Below are 22,608 nucleotides of genomic sequence, written 5' to 3' on the forward strand. Positions count from 1 at the left end.
GCAAACATATACATAACTATTACTATAAAATGTGTGCTAGTATTAGTGACCGTAATAGAAATGTAATTACAGCCATCTTCATTTGCTTGCATTGAAATGCAATGAAGCTGCAATGTCTTTTCAGAGACACTCTCCCTCATACTCTGTGGTGTGTGTGTGTTTGTGTGTGAAGAAGACCGCCTTGGGCAGCTTTAATTTGGTCATGCACCAATTTCTTTTGTACCAAAAGGCTATTTTGTGTGATATAAAATGTTATATCAAAGCTACATCTATTACACAAATTAATGCCACTTTTCGGCGTTAGCGTTCATGAATAGCAAGCAGTCCATCCATCCATCTGTATGTCTGTCCGTCTGTCTATCGGTCGGAATGAGTAAATGAATGGCCATAATGTCCGCATTATATATATACATTGTAAAGTATTCGGTGCCGGCAATAAATCATTTTGCATCTAAACATAATTCGTTGAAAATGTAATGGCAATGCGTGTATGCCGCCATCGCCACCGTTCAAAAATCTAAAAGGCAGGCCATGAATTTCATGTAAACGCACAAATAATCAGACACACACTTACACACATAGCCATCTCTATACAAAACACACACACAAAATTACTACACTGACAAAATTAGAACATCCACAAAACTGTTCTTGCCGCATTTTAATTTTCAAATGAAAAGATTTTTTTGTTTTTGATAAATTGTTTTAATAAAAATTAAGGTGAAGGATAGATGTTTGTTTTTTCCTTCTTCTATCGTCGAGCAACCGGTCATTTTATTTGCTGCGTTTTTTTTAAATAGATGTATATGAACAAAATATTTTTATATTTGATAAATTGATAATATTTACATTGGATCACTGCTGGCAGAAAATAGTGAATAATTACGATTATGAGTCATTTAAATATTTGATTTTAAAGAGACAAATATTAAAAAAAAATAGGAAACATTATCAGTAATTAGCGAATTTGAGTGAATCGCAATCAAACTCATTAGCTTCTTGTATTTATAATTCATTTAAATTCATCCAAGTTTGTCCGATTCAATTTTTGATTTTTGAATAACAAATTTTCAAATTACTTCTAGCCCTCAAACGGACATTTCGAGGTATGGAACAACACCAATACCAATAAAACTTATGGATTTGATTGAAACATAGGTCATGAAATTAGGATGAGCAGATTAGACTATTTTTTTAAATAGATAATACCTCTCAGCTAGACTAAGCAACAGCTAATTCCTACGGCTATCAATAGCTTCAAATATATATATATATATATATATATATATACATATTTTGTCGGTGTCTCTTCTTCTACCGCCCAAAGCCCCACGACACCCACATGATATAAAACTCGCGTGCTTAATTTATTTTTGTTATCTTTTATGTGAATTTTTAATGAAGCCCAGCCGTCATCAGGGCATACAAAAGAATTTCATTTTTTTCTTTTGGTTACATTTTTTACAACATTTTGTTGATATTTCGTCACCAGAGCATACAGTTTTGCTGTTGTTTAGATTATTATATTTGATGTAGCAAACATATAAACACGTACATACATAAATACACACAATAGTATCGATCCAGTCACAAGAAGACAAAGAAGAAGAATAGAAATGTCTCGTGAGCAGAAACTAAATCGATGTGTTATAGAGAGATATTACATAGTTGGGGGGAGGTGTGTATGTATGTGTGGAAAATACAACAACAATCCCCAAAATGACTATAAGCCTACCGGTGTAACCAGTTAACTTGCCCATTTGAGTTTGTAAAGAAGACAGACAGACATTGCTGTAACCCATGTTGGAGACTCATAAAAATTGTCTATGTATTGTTGCTGTTGTTGTTGTTTTTGGTAGATTTTCACGAATCTAATCAAAAAACCAAGGTTACCAACCAAAAAAATAATATACAAACGTACACACACACACATACACCCATAGTCTTAGCTTGCTCACAAATGTAAACAGTTCTGCTCAAGGTCTACTCAACTTTTCGGTTAATTTACATTAGAAAAATATTTGTTGGCTTGACACCTACGTTGTAATGAACACAGGGCACACACACACAAACAGCTACAAATATACGAACACAGTTTCAGCTTCATTATTATATTACAAACAGACATAAATTGCTACTCTTCAAAGTCAGTTGTGTGGGCGTTAACTGTTTTTTTTTTTTGTTATTGTTAGGACTTGGTCTTCATTTCTAATAAATTTTCTTTAAAGCGATTTGTAAGGTTTCGAAAATTGTAAAAGTTTGTATATCCTCGTCCATGAGATTGAAAATGGGAAATATCGGTCCACGTTTAAAATTTTCAAATATGTTTTTCAATGGAATTAACGGTAATTTGATATTTTATTGGGAGACAATTACCGGAGACAATACCGGCCCAGGATTTGAAGTTCCTTCATTTATGGTAAGCCCTTAATTTTCTGTAATTAACTTGTTTAAGACTTTCTCTACCTGAATTGTGTCGAATTCAATATTTTGGGTCTTAAATTGGGTTCTGATATTTCGGAAGTAAATTTTCCTACCAAAAAAAAAATAATAATACGGCGTTTCTTCTGGTATAGTTCTGCATTATGTAGGATCCGCCTCATTATAGGAATTTTATTTGTCCAAGGAGCTTTTTCGAAGCTATGGTACAACAATTTGGCATTCCGGATTCTTGGATGATTAAAGACATCCATGCAGAAAATATTTCGATATAGCTTATCATGCAAAGATTCCACACATTTCAATATCGATTATTCTTTTGATGTAGTTCCATTACACCATACCCTAAAATTTTCGGTATTTTATAGATTGTAGAAAATTTCTCCAACCGAATTGACTCGAATTTGATATTTTGGCTTCTCACTGGGCGGTAAATCGTTCTATCAAAAATATCATTATTCGTGCATATTTTGCTATAGCCTCGATATAGCAAACTCACCATTTATTGATTATTGCCTCTAAGGGTCTATAATTTGACTTACGGATTATTGGATGATGTAAGACCTTCATACAGAACATATTTTTTTACATAATCCCCATATAAAGACCCCGTGAATTTTCGCTCAGGAATGCCCTCAGGAATGCACTTTGTAATCCTAGGATAATCCTCTTGGATTATTTGGAACATAAGGTACTGTTATTTGGCATTCCGGATTCTTGGCACCTAAGCAGAAATTGTTTTTACATTTACATTACATACCGCCCATTTTCGGTACGTTTGTAGTTTTTTCCTGTATCCTATTTGGTAATTTGTTTTCCACAGATGATAATAATTCTCGTAGAAACCAAACGATTTTAGGTATTTTAAATGTTCACCTCAGGGTAAAGGATAGAAAAATTCGACCCGGCCGAACTTAACGACTTCTTCAATTGTTCTTCGGATTTCGAATTTGTTTTCTGTTCGCAGTAGCCTATTAGTATAGTCGTCTATCGATGTAAGTATGTAAGAAGTTAGAAATGTTGCGGAATAATTCACTCATTTATCATTTCAACAATTTGAAATATATTTCAAAATTTGCAGTAACGAAATATTTCAATTATTATTATTTTTTGTTGTATGTCTGATTCCTTCTACCATTAATTATAGAATCTAGATAGGTTGTTGGAAATAATTGATTTCAATTTGATTGTTGTTTTATTATTACTGCATACACTTCGGAAAACAATATTTCAATTTTATGCTTGCCCTGAAACAAAACAAAAACAACAACAACGAAAAACAGTAATTGTAATTTATCATAAAAATTCTCTTTGGCAAAATAACAATCGTTTATAGATACTTTCGATTTTTATTATTTTATGGTTCGATTATTATGCAAAAAGAAATAAATATATACATGAATGTGTAAATAATACAAATTACAAAACAAAATGCCTTGGGCCCATTTGTGATTTAAATGTTGTTTGAAGAAAAAACAAAACAGAAATAAATAAATGTTGGCATTTTCAAAACGACACAACCTAACCACCCACCCACCATATAGATATGTTGCGTTGTACCAACACCTCTCAAATCCCTCTGCATTGTTTCCTCATAGACATGCATATGTATGTATTGTCTTGTTGTCTTAATTTTATGTATTTTTGTATTTATATGTTCATTTAATTAATAATAATTGCATTGGAGGTGGGTGAGAGAGAGAGGGAGGGAGCAAGGTGTCCACTGATCAAATTGACGATTTATTTTATTGGTCAAGTTCTATTTTTTTTCTGTGGAGCAACAGAAGCAGCAGCAAAAAATTCAATTGCTAATAGCCATAATTGTAATAATAATAGAGTAATGACAGCAACAAGAACCACACTGGCACGACAAACAATAAAATTAATTATTTAATGTTCTTTTTAGAAAAAGCAAAAAAAAACAAATGAAACAAAGATTTTATTGTTCATTTTATTTATGTGTCACGTTGAGATCTTTTTTATCGGATTGCCACAGAAGAAAACTCAAGGGCTAATAAATTACAATAACGTAGGTGTTGGAAGAGAAACAGGCGATAGAAATCGAACAAAATGAAAACAGAAACACAAGTTTTTTGAGAACGTTAGAAATTCTCCATTACTCTCAATATAAAAAATGTGGCCGATGAAATCGCCTTTGGTATTCGAAATTAGAAAATTAGATTAGTATGCATCAATTGCCAATTTGTGTTCCAATTGCTGAAACTATGCCACATGTCATGTCTCAATCATGACTTCATTTTTTCTTCTCCTATATAAAAACATCTAAACTTTTTTTTGGTTTTGTTTTTTTTTTTACTCTCCCCTTACAAGCTGACGACTAGCTGTCTGTCCACTATACTATGTGCATGATATTTCCGTGTATATGTATGAAAAAATAGACGAGGTATTTGCAAAGCAAGCGTGTAAAGCTAACTATTACTAGCATCATGCTTTGCATCACATCATTTTTCCAGCAGAATTTCAAAAGCGGCATTATTTCTCTACGTATGTATGTGTGTGTGTTTTTTGTTTTGTTTTTCTGTCCATTGTGATCTCACATAACAACAACAATAACAAAACAAAAAAACACACAACGAACAACAATCAAGATGATAATTGTTGGCAATTAATTTGCAACAATAATAACAGCAACAACAACAACATCAAAAAAACAACATGAAAGTAATTGGTTAAAATACTCGTAACAAGATAGATTACCAGTAATTGATAGAAGAACAAACGTCGCTGTTGTTGTTGTTGCTGTTATTGTTGATTTTTTTTTGCGGATTTCATTGAATCGATGATTGCACCCGAGGTGATGTCTAAAACTCAAAATCACCGCCAATTCGAGGAAATCATTCGATCATGCAGCAGTGAAAGCTATTCAAATGAGAATGTCATTATTATTATTTGAAATGTGTGTTTTTCTTACAAATTGAGACATTTTTTGGATGGAAAAATTGGAAAATTACTAACGAAAAAAATATTCAGAATTAGAGGTAGAAATTCTACCCTGAGGTAGAAATTCAAAATATTAAAAAATCGTTTGGAATCTCTGTATGGATGCTAGGTCATTGTAAATTGTCTCTTATCTTTTCTTGAATATCGTTTTCGAGCATCTGATATGGGCATTGATATTAATATGAGAGGATATGTGTCAATAACTGAACCTATATTAAAAATTAAAATGTTTCACTCTCTATTAACCCGGAGCGACAGAATAGTTGAAAGCCTGGGGTGTAGGAAAGATGAATCAATCTCTTATCGTGTACTGAGTCCAACATCACATAAGAAAAGCAAAAATTGTTCTATATTGGTCAGAGAATCTTTCGCAAAAACGTGTGAGACACCGAACTTTGTTTTATTTTCCGGGTCTTAACATCTCACGAGCATTGAGTCACCTGCGCAATTTTCCCCCAAAATTTTGAAATTTTAGCACGAACCTCAGACACCAAAAACAAATTAAATTCGATTAGAAACTTTTTCAAAAAACAAACCGTTCATTTACTTACCATTTTCCCACATATGCCAATATCAAATTATCATCTTTCAAGCAAACCTACCCATTTCCGAATCTAAGCTCAATTCTTCTTCACAACCCACAATAATTGACTTCATTAATGTTATTATTGTTGCTTTTGTTGTTGTTGGTTCGTTCGTTCGTTCGATTTTGTCATTAATCGATTAGGTTTTAAGGTCAATTGATTAACAAACAATTAAAGCACTCCCATTTTGATGAATGCGAAAGATCAGCCGTATTCGCTATGGGGGCTTTATGTGATTACAAATAAACCGCTCTCGCTTTTGACTCACCCCATGAACATAATTTATAAATTTGTGAGTGTGTGTGTGTGTACATGGAAATGGCGTAGAACAAGGTACAAAGCGCGCCCGTCCGCCTGTTTTGCCCTGCCCACGGCCATAGCATAACAAGCAAATGCATTCAGTAGCGATCAGATATAATTTTAAATTTTTTTTTCTACAGTAGCCAAATGTTTATTGCATTTGAAATGATTCGCATAACTACAAAGACCTGGCCAAATTTACACATCGTCAATTCATTTGCAAAAAACAAAACAAAAAACAGCAACACAAAAAATCGAAAAAATATATGCGCGCCACAATGGCTGGCATAGCTAACAACGAATAATAATATTAGATGTTGCCTTTTTCACATTAGAGTGTAACGAAAAAAATAAAATAATTACCAGATTTGTTTTCATATAAGTTTGTTCAATTTTTTTGCGATGTTTTTTTCTGTCACCCATCCTACAGTAAACTTTAGCAAAATCTGTTTTATCATTTGATCGCCAAATTGCACACACATGACCATTTTGGTAAAAATATCTAAAAATGAAATCTTTTTTTTTCTTTAATGAAGAATATCTATATAGGATATATGCAGCAAAAAGCAATTATATATTTTTGTTTTTGAAGAATATGATTAGTTCAAAGCGAAAAAATAACATGTTCTTCAATATCCATGACATGCAATGCCCACACTCTCGTATTCACCCATACCTACATCAAGCTGCCAGCAACTGACAAATAATCAAGACAAATTGCATTTGTTTCAAAATGAAATAATTTTGAAAATGAAAAAAAAAACACACACAAAACAAAAATCTTCAGTTCCACTCGCACTCAAACACACACACACACATAGATACATTCACATTTAAAACAGTTGATTGTATTCTTAACACTTGAACAACAACAACAAGCCAACATTCAAAATTCATTTCATAATCTATCACCGAATGTGCTGAAATGTGTGTTGCTGCCTGTGTGTGTGTATGTGTATGTCAGCGCTGGCTGGCATGTCTACATTCACCAAAAAATAACTTCAAAGGCCCCAATGCCGACCAATTATGCAATTAAATAACAATAAATGCAATCAATATTCGCCTTACCGTTTTGACCATCTCCCATGATGTTGAGCAATTATTACTCAGCACTTGGTGTTAATCATCGCCGTGATTGCTGTGCGGAGTGTTAAACAGTGGTTGTCACATAAGAGTTGTCTCCGGTAAAGCTAAGGAAGGAGTTTTATAGAAAATGATGATAATTTGGAGGAAGCTATATCGAAATATTTTTCGGCGAACCCAAAAAATATAAATATTCTTGATCAGAGTATAATCGCGATAGAATGTCTGTTCACATCGCAATAAGGCTCTTAATTAATATGGAGCTACGGAACGACTGAAGTTGTAGGGCAAAAAACTTCTTCGCAAAAAATTCAATATAAGTTCATACTTTGACTTAGCCTTCATATAAGTATCCGGCGCATTTTAGGTATTTTCATGATCCCGTGGACATTTTAGAACTGGTGAGGCTATAATTAGGCTTTTCAAGCTTTCAGAGGATAAATGGACCTTAAGAGAATATCTTCAATGTAGGTCACTGTTTTGGCATAGCTCCAATATAGACTCAATTTTGATCGATATAAAATTGTCAATACGGGCTCATATAGTTTTTTAAGTAATATACATTTGATACAGGCGCTTAAATTTAAACAGACACTATGTCATGCAGTAAATGCAATTTGGAATGTCATTATTATTTTTTGAAATTTATATTTCTCAAAGTTTGAAATTGGGACATTTTTTGGTTGACAAGATTGCAAAATTATTAACAAACAATAAACATGAATTAGACATTCGAAATATCTAATATCGAGAACTCTGCAAGGCAGTTATGTTATAGTAAATTATATCTCAGGATGTGTTTTTACCTCTCTGAAGTACCGACACTGTGGTTTTAAAATTCGAAACAAAATAACATAGTTGACTCATTGTGTCGGGACATTTTGGACATTTGTATCTGATTCATTGCTCAAGAGTTGTTGGACTCAGTCCTCTGCGTACTGTATATGTATTTGACGTAGAAACGAAAGCTCAAATAGTCGATACAGTCTCATGGGTTGGCCCAAGATTCTCTATGATCAATAAAGAAAATTGTCTGCCTTGTTTAGGTGATATCAGACTCAGTTCAAGACCAGAGTATCAGATCATCCTAACTAATGATAGGTCATGATTTTTTTCATTTAATTATGGCGTGAAAAACAATGAATGAATGCTAAAAGAGAAAAGACCGGAAAACACGACTAAAGTATTCTTCGATTTGAGGGGTATAGTGCTTCAATTTTCGTGAATACATCGAAAATTTATACGTTGAATTTTAAAAATTCCATATCTTTTGCCAAATTGAATACTAAGCTAAAACATTCACCTTTTTGTCATTTTTTTGATTTTCCTCTATATTTTGTTTTTTTTTTTAGTTTTTTTTTTCATCAAAAGTGTACAGCATTTTAACTTTTAATTAATACCGTATTTGTTGCGATCGTTTGTGAACAAACGCCTTATTTTTCCATCCATCCATATTTCCTCAATGTTGTTGTTGTTGCTGGCATCAATTAAATTCACCAGCTTTGTAATGACAAATAAAGTCAAACTCAAGTATCATTACTTTATGGCAATAGAATGCTATTGAATAATAATGACTAGCTCACTGATATATATGAATTATTTACAACTTCACGCTAATACCCATAGAACCACATTTCCCACATTAAGAACAAAAAAAAAATAACGTATGAAAAAAATAACACAGAGAAATACGAAAACAGATAATTATACGAGAAGCATGTAGAATATTAATTCGTGTATTAATTATACGCTCCAATGCGCCACTTGAATACATTTTCCGAAAAAAATGCATAGGGGCGAAGGTTGCAAAAAACACACACACACAAATATGTTTTATTTCTAGGGAATTAAAATATTATGAGGAAATTGTGTTTTCAGAGGGTATTTCGAAAGTTTAATTTAAGGTAATAAGCTAAAGAAGTTTTATTCTGTTCCACATTTATTTTTTTAGACTTTTGCCCAAAATTTATTTCAAATTGTTACGGACTAGTTCCAGTCTTCCATTTTGAAAATTTATATATTTGTTATGTGAAATAAAAACCACAAAAATCACATTCCATATAATCTGTATCATTATCATATTCATTATCTTTATATCCATTATACGCTGTCATTATTATTATTTTTTTTTTTTTCTCAAATATTATTTTTTTTCATTTGCCTGCCCACTGTATTTTTTGCTATGGCAATTTTCGTTTCGCTGTATTTGTCATTTATTTTCATTTTATCTATGCCAAGTGCACAATTTTCATGTTCAAGGTGACAAATCATCATCATCGCCATCCTCCTCATCAGCGACAGCGGCAGCAACAACAGCAGCAGCTGCTCGCGCTGACAACTTTTGTATTCATCGTCATCGTCGTCGTGATCATCATCGCAATGGTGATTTCTACATTATTAGCAACGACAGCGCCTGCGTCATTATCTTTGTCATCGTTAGAATAGAATAGAGAACCGAAACGAACCGAACTGAACGGAATGGCGGTGCACAGAAAGTCAAACGCTATGCCGGCAATGAGGTTGTGCCAGCTTTAATGGCACCAGCATCAACAACATTAGCGTTACAAAAACACATCAACATTGGCATTAATAGCTAAGCGCAAAATTTTTTCACACACACATACACACACTCATATGTAATAGCTTGGCTGTAATGAATGGGACAAACAAGCCAAACAAAACTAAGTTTTTTGTGCTGCTGTTATTGTTGTTGTTGTTGTTTCTCATGTAAAACAGGGCCACTACTACAAAACCAAAAGCTAATGATAATATCTAATACACAGACAGCAAAAAGACTACAACAACAACCGCAGTAAACAAACCTACAAGTAAGCAAAACAAATCAAAGTACTAATTTATGGCAAAACTGCAAACTTTGGCTGCAGTTTCTCGCTTATCAAACAAATGGACTTTGTTCCAAACCAGGCAGCCAACCGAACGCCCAGCTAGCTAGCTAGCTTAGCTGCCTAGTAAATTTTACAAAAACTTAACTCGAGAATTGCTCAGTAATTTTCTCGCCATTGCAGTGCCGGGCTAGCTGGCTGACTGACTGCACCCACCCACAGCCAACCATTTTAATGAATTGATGGCTTTTATTTGTTTTCGTTTTTTTGTAATATTTGTGTTCACTTTTTTGTTTTGTTTTTTGGTATTTAGGCTAGTGGGTTATTGACAATTATTACTGCAACTGGCCTCGTTCCATTTGCATTGACTTGCATTTTGCCGTGTAGGGTGTGTAACAGAGCAGGTTGGGTAGTGGGGAGCGGGGGTATGCCGTGGTGTGTTGGCATCATTGCCACAATTCATTAGAATTTAGAATTGGCTTTTTGTGTGCCATATTTGTCGAATCCAATTAGCTTGCCTAGCTAAACGATAACAAATATTGTTTCGTTGTTGTTTTTGTTGTTGTCATTGTATGTAGTTACGCTTTTCCTTTGTAGCCTGCCCAAAAACATCTTTATGCGCTTTGCTTAATGCAAATGACATGCCAATTAAGAAATTTGCTACAAAGTAAATGAGCTAATGTCACAACGTACAAAAGGGCATGGAAGAGGGCGAGAGAGAGAGAAAGCAGCGAACATTTGCAAAGTGTTGTTAATTGTCATAATTTGTTGTATACCGGGTGGCGGTAACGTCACATGCGAATTAACAAACCTCATACGCACCATGAACCTTGAATACACAAGGTATACAAAGGGGTATGAGTGAGTGAAATATAATTTTGTGTGTGTGTGTGTGTTTTTCATGATAAATATAAACATTTAACAAATTTATTTTTATATGGTTATGCTAATATAAAAAAAAAATTAAAGTTTTTGAAAATTACTTCCCTTGGAGATTGGAAATAGGAAAAGACATCTTCTCTTATGAAAATATCCGGTCGTTGAGAATTAATAAATTAATTTTTAGGGTATAAAAAATATATTAAAGGAAATGATAATGGTAACGGCAATAAGTAAAATCTCTTAAGCAAAATCTGAATTTTGAAGTCCTTAAAGTACAACAGGAAAAAAACACAATGTCCTAAATTTAAGGAACATATCAGAAACATTATTTGCTTCTTCAGTTCCCTCTGGGGAAAAAATTTGCTGATTTAATTTTTTCATTAATTTATATTAATTTATTAAATATTAATAATATTAATTTCAAAAATATCGATGTTTTGGCTTTCTTATATTTAATGTATTTTTATCGATCCTAATAACATCTCTTGAGCAGTTCCTCCTCCACTGGAGGGTTTTGACATCCTTTCAGGACATATTCTGCTTATGGATACCACAGTAAATTAGGGATACGGAAAGCACTTTTAAAGACTATTGATGTGAATTAAAATATAAAATTGAATTTAAAAAAATCCAACCAACACATATCAGTGGATTTTTAAACTATAATTTCAATACATAGGTGTGCATTTAAAATATTTTTTTAACCACATTAAGTTGGATTTATAAAAAATAGTTTTTTAGCACGATATTTTTAATTTTTTATATTTTTTTTTCAAGTACCACAGGTTAGGAGTTAAAAAAATAGATATAAGTTTAAGAAAGAAAAGAATTCAAAATATTTTTATCAAAAGCCGTATTTTATGTGTAGATACCATATTTTTAAAACATTTTTAATATATATTTTTTTAAATAACACATAGGCATGGATTAAAAACAAATATTTAGTAAGAAACAAAATTAAAACAATATTTGAACCTCCACATTGGTATAGATTTTATTTTCAATCAGTCGGATTTGAGATTAAAAACTTCCATGTTTTTTCCTTCATTGGCCGATTAAGTTGATCTTAAAGGCACGCTTGCGTATAAATATTTACATTACGTATACGTCATATGGGAAGACATACATACAAACAATTTACTTATGAAAAATGTGTTTCGAAATAACTCGTTCTTTGATTACCTTGATCATTGACTCCTTCCTACAACCTAACATAAAAAAATTAGCAAATCAACTGACGTCAATGATTTTTTTGTTTTTGTTTTCCCCGTGCAATTAGAATTTCTTGTTTTCTCAAACACATTAAACACTTGCATTTGTCACGGGCTTCTGGGTGTGGTGACATGTGCCGAAAATTGGCTCAGAAATGCAGCGCGTGTAATGACAACTATTTTCATTAAACATCCTCCCACACACCCCCCACAGCAAGCCGGTGAACACCGGCCGGGGGCCAAGCATTGCAGCAATTGATAGCTGCAGTCGCGTTTCATACATGTCTGACAAACACAAATAATAATGGTTGCATTGCTGGCTGCCTGGCTGACTGTTTTATTAGCGTCAAGGAAAGTGAAATAAAGTCATTTGATGCGCAAGTGCTTTGGCAAAAATGTTCAAATTCAAATATAAAATGAAAATGAAAGCTAAATTGAATAACATTTTGATGCCCATGAGTTTATTTTTGGCTTACAAGCAAACAAACAACAACAACGCCTGCAAACTAGACACAAGAATGATTCAAACGAATCGAAAAAATAATGGCAGCAATGCATTCAATGAAATGAATATATTATTCAAATAAATGGCACATTACAACTAGTTTTGCCTTGTCATTTATTGCTCTCGCTTTTATAAGTCAATAATGTTTTGAAAAATAAAACTGGACCATACCCCCCAAACACACACATATCCAGTTATGCTAAAATGGAAACCATAATTCTTGGTTAAATGAAATCCTCAGCAATTTAAAGCACCGCAATCATAAAAAAGAAGACAAAAACTCAATAAACAGACTCAAAACGAAAAAAAAACAAAACTATTTACAAAAAAATAAACGGCGCGTGTTTGCATTCGAGGCCAAATCATGTGAAGGGTAGTCAGGCAGCTGCGGAGGAGGAAGTGTTGAATATTTGGTTGGCATCAACCAAAAAACCTACAAAACAAAATCAGCCCAGATACTAAATGCAGCTTGCCGCACCTCAGTATGCACTGGAGAGCCCCAAATAAACTCTACTCATCATTGTGTTATACCCCCAGACAAACACACTTATACACCCATGCACACACGTACACACACACATATATACTGCTAGCTTGCATCTAACTGCTGTGCCCTACATACCAGATTGCATACACGTGGCAAACATTATGAGGGGCCACAGAGAAAAGTTGTGTTTGAACAGCGGCAGCAGTAGCGCGGGGAAATCATGAAAATGCGCGCGTGTACCAATACACAGTCATTGAAGTAGGCACACACACACACTGCACATGCACATAACCCATTTGCCCTGGCAAATATATTATCAACGAACGATTATTTAGGGAATGGGGGCACTGTTGCATGCATTGCATTGCAACCCCTATCAAGGGTATTAGTTTGTGACATACCCACACAGACAAAAGCGCGCGCGCCTCTAGAATGAGAGCAAGAGCTTCCTCCACTCATACTTAGACATTGACATACTCTTTAAGCCGGCCGGCCGGCCGGTTTTCTCGATTTGTTGGATAAAAATGTTGCGCAATTGGCAATGGCAACGGTAACGCCAACTGGCAATCAACAACGAATGACGAGCATTGTGTTGGTAGTCGTGCCTTCGTCGTATGACTGTGTGACGAACAGTAGTAGTACACTACTCACCAATACACTGATAGCAGCCTCTATAAAATGTTGGTTGCATTTTAGTTATTCTCATTTGCATGATAACTCATTGGATGCTCTCTATCTCTCTCTTAGTTTCAATGTGATTCTTTCTCAGCCCTTGCCTTTGTTCGATGCATCTAGGTGTGTTTGTTTGGCACGGTGAGAGCTTCGTGTTGTTGGGCCATAGGTAAGGTAATATTGAGCATTGCCATTGGAATGTTATTGCAACGGCAGAAAAAGGTAATGCTCTTTGTTTGTTCGCTCGGTCGCTAGCTCGTTTGCTGTCGTGCTTGTTTGGCGTGGGATTCCTGTTAAACACAGCTTTTGTTTGGTGGCATCTTTTCAGTATTTCTATCTGTATGTGTGTGTGTGTTTGTTTATTTGTATCTACTCTGCTGCATCAGAGTAGCGGGGAAAAGTTGTAACGGCACGTGTCCGCACACTACAGCAATCTTCCACAAACAAACACACACACACACAGCGAGCCATATGCATCCATATTTAGTCCCAATGACAAATACAAGAGGTAAGAAGCAGCATTACATTCTCTCTACGGTTGAGGGCATTTCTGTTCGTTAGTTTACCATTGTTTGCTGGCAATTTGTGAGAGTGTGTGTGTAGGTGTACTTTTGTTGTATTTGCCCCAACTTGTTAAAACAAAACATATATATTTTTAGTTTTGTTTCTTTTATTTCCACAATTTATCAACAAAGAAGAGAAACAAAAATGCATTTATATACATATGTATGTAGGAAAAAAACTGCTGTTGTTAAATGCTTGAAAGGCTTATTCTGTCCATTATTTGTCCCCTTCATTTTTTTGTGTGCCCGTGCCTTTAAGACTGACTTTAGCCTTTAACACAAGCTATATGAACGATTGCATTTTTTTGTATCATTTTGCTTTATTTTTCGCACACTTGGACACAAGGGTCATAAAAGCAAAGGATATGGCGATGAAAAAAACTTGTACACGTGCAGCGGGAAAATTGAATATGTGTGTGTGTGTGTGAAAAATATTTAATGTGCAATTTTTGCTTAGTTACAAAAATGGAAAGTTTTCGGTGTATTTAAAAGTAAAAAATTAAAAAATAAAAATTGAAAAAAATAAAAACCCCACCCATGGAATAGAAGATTTTGATTTTTTTATTAAAGTATTAATTTTAGAAATTAAGATATGTTTCCCATATTTTTTTAACCGCACAAGGAAAAACCCGATTACAAATTTTGAAATTTTCTGGCGACATGAAGAGCTTTCTTGAAATCTGTTTATACTCCCATCCCTTACTTATGTTTCCTTTCTGAAATGTTACTTCATTTTTAGTAGCTGTAATGATTTGTCCCATTTTTATCCACTTTTTGAGCCGAAATTGCTCACATTTCAAAAAGAGGGTTCTGTTGACATTGTCCCGAACATAATGGATTTAGTCGGTTATGTTAGGTATAGTTGAAAAGAGGGGTGATTTACGCAATCAAATGTCCATAGTAGGACATAAATGTTTTTTTTTTCTAAAAAAAAGAAAATGGAATGAGTTAAAAACAATAATCTTCTAGGAATACTGTATTCTTAGTGAAGTTCTTCATTCTTTATCATTCACTCCTCCTTGTGTAATTTAAATCATAAATTGTATCATTTCCCAAGAATTGGGTCCGAATGCATGCAAAAGCTGGGCTGTGTCATAGAAAATTTCCAAACGTCTCGCTGTCTCCAACACAGGCTCTGCACCTGTCTGCAGGCTGATAAGTCCTGTGAGAATATCTATTTATATACATATCTATTAATTTGGGGAAAAATAAGGGCAGGTCATAGTAAAAATAACGACGGAATAATTAATATGATTGTGTATTAAGATATGACGCTTTCTAACCTATCAACAATTTTAATGAGATTTCCTTTTATTCCTGAAAATTATCAATACCACTCTTCAGTTCAATGCTTCCACACGATCACCTGATGACACATTTCTTCCGCATAGTTCTTCGATTAACGTAATTCCACAATTATTTGTTGTTTTTTTACAAACAATGCAAACGCCGTGTATAAATTATCTTTTTTTTGTACGAACCGGGTGCTTTTGTTTATTTTATTTTGTAATTCAAAAGAAACAAACAAAATAACAACAACAACGAAAAAATAAATATTAAGAAACGATAAATAAATTCTCTACTTAAATTCACAAATTCGATGAGATGGGGAGCAACACCAGACAACACCTCTGTTGTAATATTGCCCCCAACAACAACTACAGCAACAGAATAAACAAAGTCATTTACTTCTAGTTTTTTTCTGGTGTGTTTAGCTTGAGCGTGTGTAAATTTTATCATAGAAAAACAACAACAACAAAAATATATAGTTTACACGTGTATGGCGATACAACACAGTGGAGGTTCAAGGTATGCTGCAAAATAAGTTTTCAAAGAAAAAATTTGATATATAAAACTCAAATGAATATCTTTTTTTTAATTGTAGTAAACATTTTCAGGAAAAATATCAAGGTCAGATTCATACCATACTCCATTACAAAATATAGCAAGATGTTTTCAAGGTATCTGGTTACAAACAAACAAACATTTTTCGTTTTTATATTTAATTTTTTTTTTATTCTACACTTGCGCCGGTTTGTTTTTTTTTTTTCATCTGGACCCTCTCAAATTTTTCTATTTATCTACAAATGTTTGAAATGGTGCCACTCAAATAATAATATATTACAATTAATTGTAAACGAGCAATAACAACAACAAGAACAACATTATCATCAATGACAAAATAAATTGTTTGTGGCTGTTTTATCGCACTGCTGCTGCTGCTACCCTTGTTTGTTGTTAGTTTTTTTCTATTATTATTATTGGTATTATGAAATATTCTAATAATAAAAATAAATATAAAAAAATCACCGTGTTGCAATGCAGTTTGCAAATGCTCATGAAATTGACGACAACGACAAGTATTTTTCCCACATATCGTTCTGCTCAGCAAACAAATTCAAACAAGAATCTCAAAACAACAACAAAAAATTATAGAATATTTAAAACAATAAAAATCGAGCACAACCTTGAAAATGCCACGAAACCAAAAGCCATGCAAAGAAAAAACTCAAAAATGAAAAAAATTGTAATGAACAAAAAAATTTATTCATTTTTATGGTAATTGTTCTGTAGCTGCAGTGCTCTGTTGCTTTGCTTTTATTTTTTCTGAATTGTATAAATTACAAACAATTCCTCACAGTAATTTTCTATAATTTGCACTATAATTAAAAAAGCACACACACACACACCGACAACAACCCCAAATCAAAATCAAATGACAGTCAACCTCAGCGACATTGCTCTGAATCTTTTGCCAGTTCGGTTTTGTTACTGATCGTCAATACTAGACACCAAGTTTTTAGATGTGTTGGCGTATTGACGGATTTTTTATTATTATTTTTTTTTTTTCATTCTGTTGATAGCTGCCTTTCAACCGGTGGTTAAAAAATCAAATTCAAAAGCAACAATAACAACATTAAACACCATTCACTTGTGGGTGCTGCTGTTGGCTTTTAAGTGCAGCTGCATAATTGAAGATTTTCACAGTGGCATTGAATCGATGCGTTCTTGTGTTTTTTTAAATGCCACACATTAAGTGGTTAGACCAGAGTCAGGCTTGAAAGGGGGATAGGCGTTAGTTGCACATGGAAAATTTTGAAAAATAAAAAACTAATGTCAAAGCGTTGTTAAGTTCGATTCGAGCAGTATTTTTTATTTTATATAAATTGTTCAGAACTTTTATGTGTGGGCTATGCTATGGTAAATTGTTCATAGAAGATTTGACAGAAAAAACAAAAAGTGACGTTCTCTTTGCAACCCGTCCAATTAAAAAAGTGGCGGATGAAAAAATAGTAACCTTGAAAGCCAACATCTGATTGGCTATTGAGTTGATTTTGAAGGATTATTCTTCTGATACCTCCCAAAAAAGGGTTTTTTTTTTTTTTGAAAAATTATACATTTGAAATGATTTTCCCTCATAGTTTCTGATCTGGTTCAAAAGTTCCATATTGTTATATATTTACCAACCATAAATCAAACATAAAGATAGTCCCTATCGCATTTTGAGAATATTTCATTTATTCTAAATTTTGTACCCTGAATCTCTTTTTGGTACCTCACCTACAAAGGGTAAACATTTTTGAATCTTGTACATTTATAGAAAGTTAAAACAAAGGTCCGATCGGATTAACATTTAAAAAATCTTTGATTTCCTCCAAATTTTGCCCACCTTAATATTTGCTCTGAACTCTCCTAGATGATCTATAGATCTTCAATAACCTGCAATCTTGCTGCTTCAAATTCGATACACTACATCGATTAATTTGTCGGCGGCTCTATTTGTTCACATCACCAAAATGCAATGAATTAATTTCAATAATTTACGATTATGAAAAAAGTCATTAATCATTTGAAACAATAAAACAAAATGAGACAAGACACAACCTATAATTAAATGTGTGAATTAATTATAAAACAAAACAAAATAATAAAACCACAAAAGTTAACAAAACAAAACAAAAAACGACATTTCACAACATTTGCTACCTGAATAATCGGTAAATGTTGAAATAATAAATCATAAGTTGAGAAAACCAACCAACCAGCCAACAACAACGAAACATGACATTCTAATAAAAATATGGCAAGGTCAGAGAGAAGTGGGTAATATTTTTTATTTCAAATTGCTTTTGAGGTACATTAAAAATTATAATATTGGAATTTAGCACCTGGTTCCTTTTTCTATGAAAATTGAAATTTTCTAAAGGATGAAATGTCCAATGAAAAATCAGAGTGGTTAAAAAATCATTTTCTATGAGCGCCAGCTTCTTTCCAGATTTTTGTAGTTATTTTCTCAAATATATTTTATCAAAAATTCGTACGTTTTTATTTTATTAAAAACCTAAAAAATATATTTTTTTTGCTCCTTTAGTTGCATTTTTATTCAATTTCTCAGAAAGAAACAAGTTCCCTTTTATTCTTCTTAACCGTTACTTGCTGTTGTTTTGGTAATCTTTTTTATTGTCAAGGTAAAATATACTGCATTATTGCACTTAAGCCCAGTGGGACACACATACAAACACATAACCCTGGCAAATCAAATTCATTTATTTCCCTCTCTTTCGCACTCTTTGGATCCTTTTGCTTTTTTTCACTTTTTTTGGAGGCAAAAAGTCATCATGCAGTTTAAACAGTTCTATATAAAACGCACTCTCCATGTTCTTTTGCCTTGCTTTCTTCTTTTTCTTTCACACAATGAAATTCAATGTTGTTCTTGAAAGCAACAACAACAACAATAGTAGAATGAAAACACAGACACACACACAAATTGCTATGAACAAAAATTCAAGGTCATCCATGCACACATACTGCCTGAGTGTATGTGTGCATGGATGAACATTCTCATGTATATACAAAAATAATACATAATAGAGCCGAGTGGTGATGATGATGATGTTGATCACGCACACTATTACAAAACCATTTTCCTTTTGTAACTTGGCTTTAGTGACACAACTCACAGACAGTCAGACATTGCGTTGCGTTTCGTTTCGTTGCATTGCCGTTCCATGACAACCGGCATTACAATTCTGCCGATACTCACTCTCCCTGGTATATTTGCTCTTTCTCTTATATCGCACAAGATTTTTGTTAACTAGAAAGGATGTGATGCACACACACACACACACTCACACACAAAAAGGGAATTATCAAGGCCTGCAGTTTTTCCGTAGGCTTTGTTTCCTATGGTATTTGCTCTTGTTGTAATAGTGATAAAAATCAATATTTTTTCCTACAAAAGAAACAAAAACAATATCGACTGTTGTTGCCGAGTCCAAAAATATAGACTTCGTTGTTCATCGTTTTGCTGAGTGTTTGTTTTACTGTTGCTTTTTAAACTGGGTCGTTGTGCTATGCGCATCAATTTTGGCTCTCTGGTGTCCCAGTAAGGGATTAAATTTTTGCAAATTCAAAGCTTCCCTCGCACACTCGTAGACACACACACACAGCCTTGCACAAAATACCAACACACATACAGTTACTTACTAACTATTTTTGCTGCATAATTTTTGGGGAGCAACTGTACTATTTTGTTTTTGCTTTTCCATGACTTTGCAGTTGGTTTTGTTGTTGGTTGGCTGGTAGTTTTACCGGCATTTCGCCATTTAGAAAGCGGGAACTTTACTTTTGTAGGGTAACCGGCATTTGTTAGGGCGCATGTCAGGTCAAATATATATACAATTTGTTTTTGCAGCTTTTTTGTTTTTGTTTACCTTTCCCATTGCATTTTCCCATGGAATTCAGTTCGCTTGGTGACGACGACTACGACGATGTCAAAAGATGATGATGTTATGCCAAGGGAGTTACCTATTACTCTTCCCTATGCAATACTAAACTCAACGATGAATAATATAATTTGAGAAATATCCTTGTGTATTTATGTGTGTGTTGTGTTTGTTTTTTTTTCTGTTACACATACAAATGCATGGAAGTATTTGTCATTCTACATATAAAAATAAATAGAATGTAAATAAAATGGGATGGATAATACCAAGGACATATAAAATATGAACAAAAACAACAAAACAAAAATTAAAATAAGAAGCCGTACGATGACGAAGAATATACACATACATCTATACTGTATATTAAAAAGTAGAAAATATTAAAAGAATTTAAAAAAAGTTGAACTTAAGTTCTGGAACAAGAAAAACTGGGTCCGGAATTTTTCTATAATTTATATTTAATTCAAAAGCGTATAGTTTTAGTTACGACATTTTGAAGATTATATTATTTTTTTATGAAGATGGGGAAATACAAAATTAATTTTACAAAAAAAAAAAAGAAGTATGAACATAAATCCTTGTACAAAATATACCAGGCATTTTTATTCTTCTAAAAATGTAAATTTTATTAAAAAAAAACTCTCATTGACATAACATTTTGTAAATATTATTAATATTTTATTAGTGTTGGCGGGTTATTTAGGATACCATTTGTATTTTGTTTTTGTAAAATAGTCAGGCTTAATCCCAGTTTGTTGTTTTTATAAAAAACAACTATTTATTAGTGGGGAAATGGCATTGTCGAGGGGTAAGGCAGGGAAGACTATAGTTTCGGATCTCGCCACTGATCCTCATCAGTTCCCTTAGTTTTTTGTTTATTTCCCCAGAAGCTATTAATTTACAAAAAACCTTTCAAACCCAAATGTCTCTTGTGACAATTCGAAGTTCTTACGTTACCAGCGATACGACCCCAATGAGAAGTTCGTTTCGTTGGCGCCTGACTTCGTGGTCAACAAGGCATTTACAGACAACTACAATACATTTCCCACTGCTATGTGTCGTCACTTTGTGACGAATGCACATAACGTTGTTGTTGGTATTGTTAGTTAAAGCAAAATACCAAACAGTATGACCGTGCCTCGTCTACAACTTCAGTAGTGTAACGTAAGAACTTCGAATTGTCACAAGAGACATTTGGGTTTGAAAGGTTTTTTGTAAAGAAGCTATTAATAGCTTCTGGGGAGAATATCCCAACAAAAAACTAAGGGAACTGATGAGGATTTTCAGTCTTCCCTGCCTTACCCCTCGGCGGACAATGCCATACATTCCCCACTAATGAATAGTTGTTTTTTATAAAAACAACAAACTGGGATTAAGCCTGACTATTTTTCAAAAACAAAATACAAATGGTATCCCAAATAACCCGCCAAACACTACTTTTATTACTTAGAATAAAATTTTGCATTTTACTCATGTTACATTTCCAGGACCCCACAATTTGAAAATAGATTTACTATTATATGCTTATTATAATAATTAGATTTGACGTCACTTCAGCAAAAGTACCCAGCCGTAAACATTTATTCACATTTAATTGAATATAAATTAACATGCTCTTCTACTTCTCCCTTCCAAAAAAAAAAAACACCAAATCATTTTGCTATCATCAATCATTACTATTTTTTATATAAGGATTCATAGTTACTTAACCAAACCCCTATTTCAAAACCAAAGGACCTTCAAATAAATTATTCTACAACAAATAAACAAACCAACCAACAAACACACACACACAGAAAATCGATAACGAAAGAAAATAACACCAAGTTTAGTTTCAAGGCCAAAATGGTCATTAGCCAAAAGGCCAACAACCATACAATGAAATACACACACATATAGAAAATTACGCAGGCTCAGAGAAATAGCTGCACACCATTGTTGCAAAATGTTCCAAAATAGAAAAAAAACTGAAGCAAAAATGTGCGTGTGAATATTTTTTCGAATCTATATCATTGGAAAATGGGTGTTCGTTTGCCGTCATGATCACAATCATCATCATTATTACGTTTGAAAATATGTAGGTAGCATTTCTTTCCTATCCCGTCCTGTCATTTCTTTCCTATCCCATTGTAATCTGAAAAAAAGACCTTGATGATAAAATTGTTTTTGTTACTTTTTTCGAAGTATTCCTTATCCTTGTTTCTTATAATGTATAATGTATAGGTAATTCTGCTTTTATTCATCCATATTTCGCAAGGCACATATATCAAATTTACATAAATTGTATTTTCTTGTTAGTCAATTAAGTGAAATTTTAGCCGGTCTTATGAGGTATTTTCTTAGGGGCTTTTA

General features: G+C 33.3%; 1 protein-coding gene across 1 annotated transcript in view; it reads left to right on the forward strand.

Moving 5' to 3' along the window:
• Window positions 1-22,608, forward strand: part of LOC133328036 (protein split ends-like) — a gene marked incomplete at its 5' end in the record, with an annotated part of 120,234 nt that overhangs the window by 34,997 nt on the left and 62,629 nt on the right. The gene's annotated exons all lie outside the window — the stretch shown is intronic.

Source organism: Musca vetustissima, unplaced genomic scaffold (genome assembly GCF_032173495.1).
Source record: "Musca vetustissima isolate MV318-11 ecotype Yass unplaced genomic scaffold, APGP_CSIRO_Mvet_v1 utg8556, whole genome shotgun sequence".
NCBI classification, from domain to species: Eukaryota; Metazoa; Arthropoda; class Insecta; order Diptera; family Muscidae; genus Musca; species Musca vetustissima.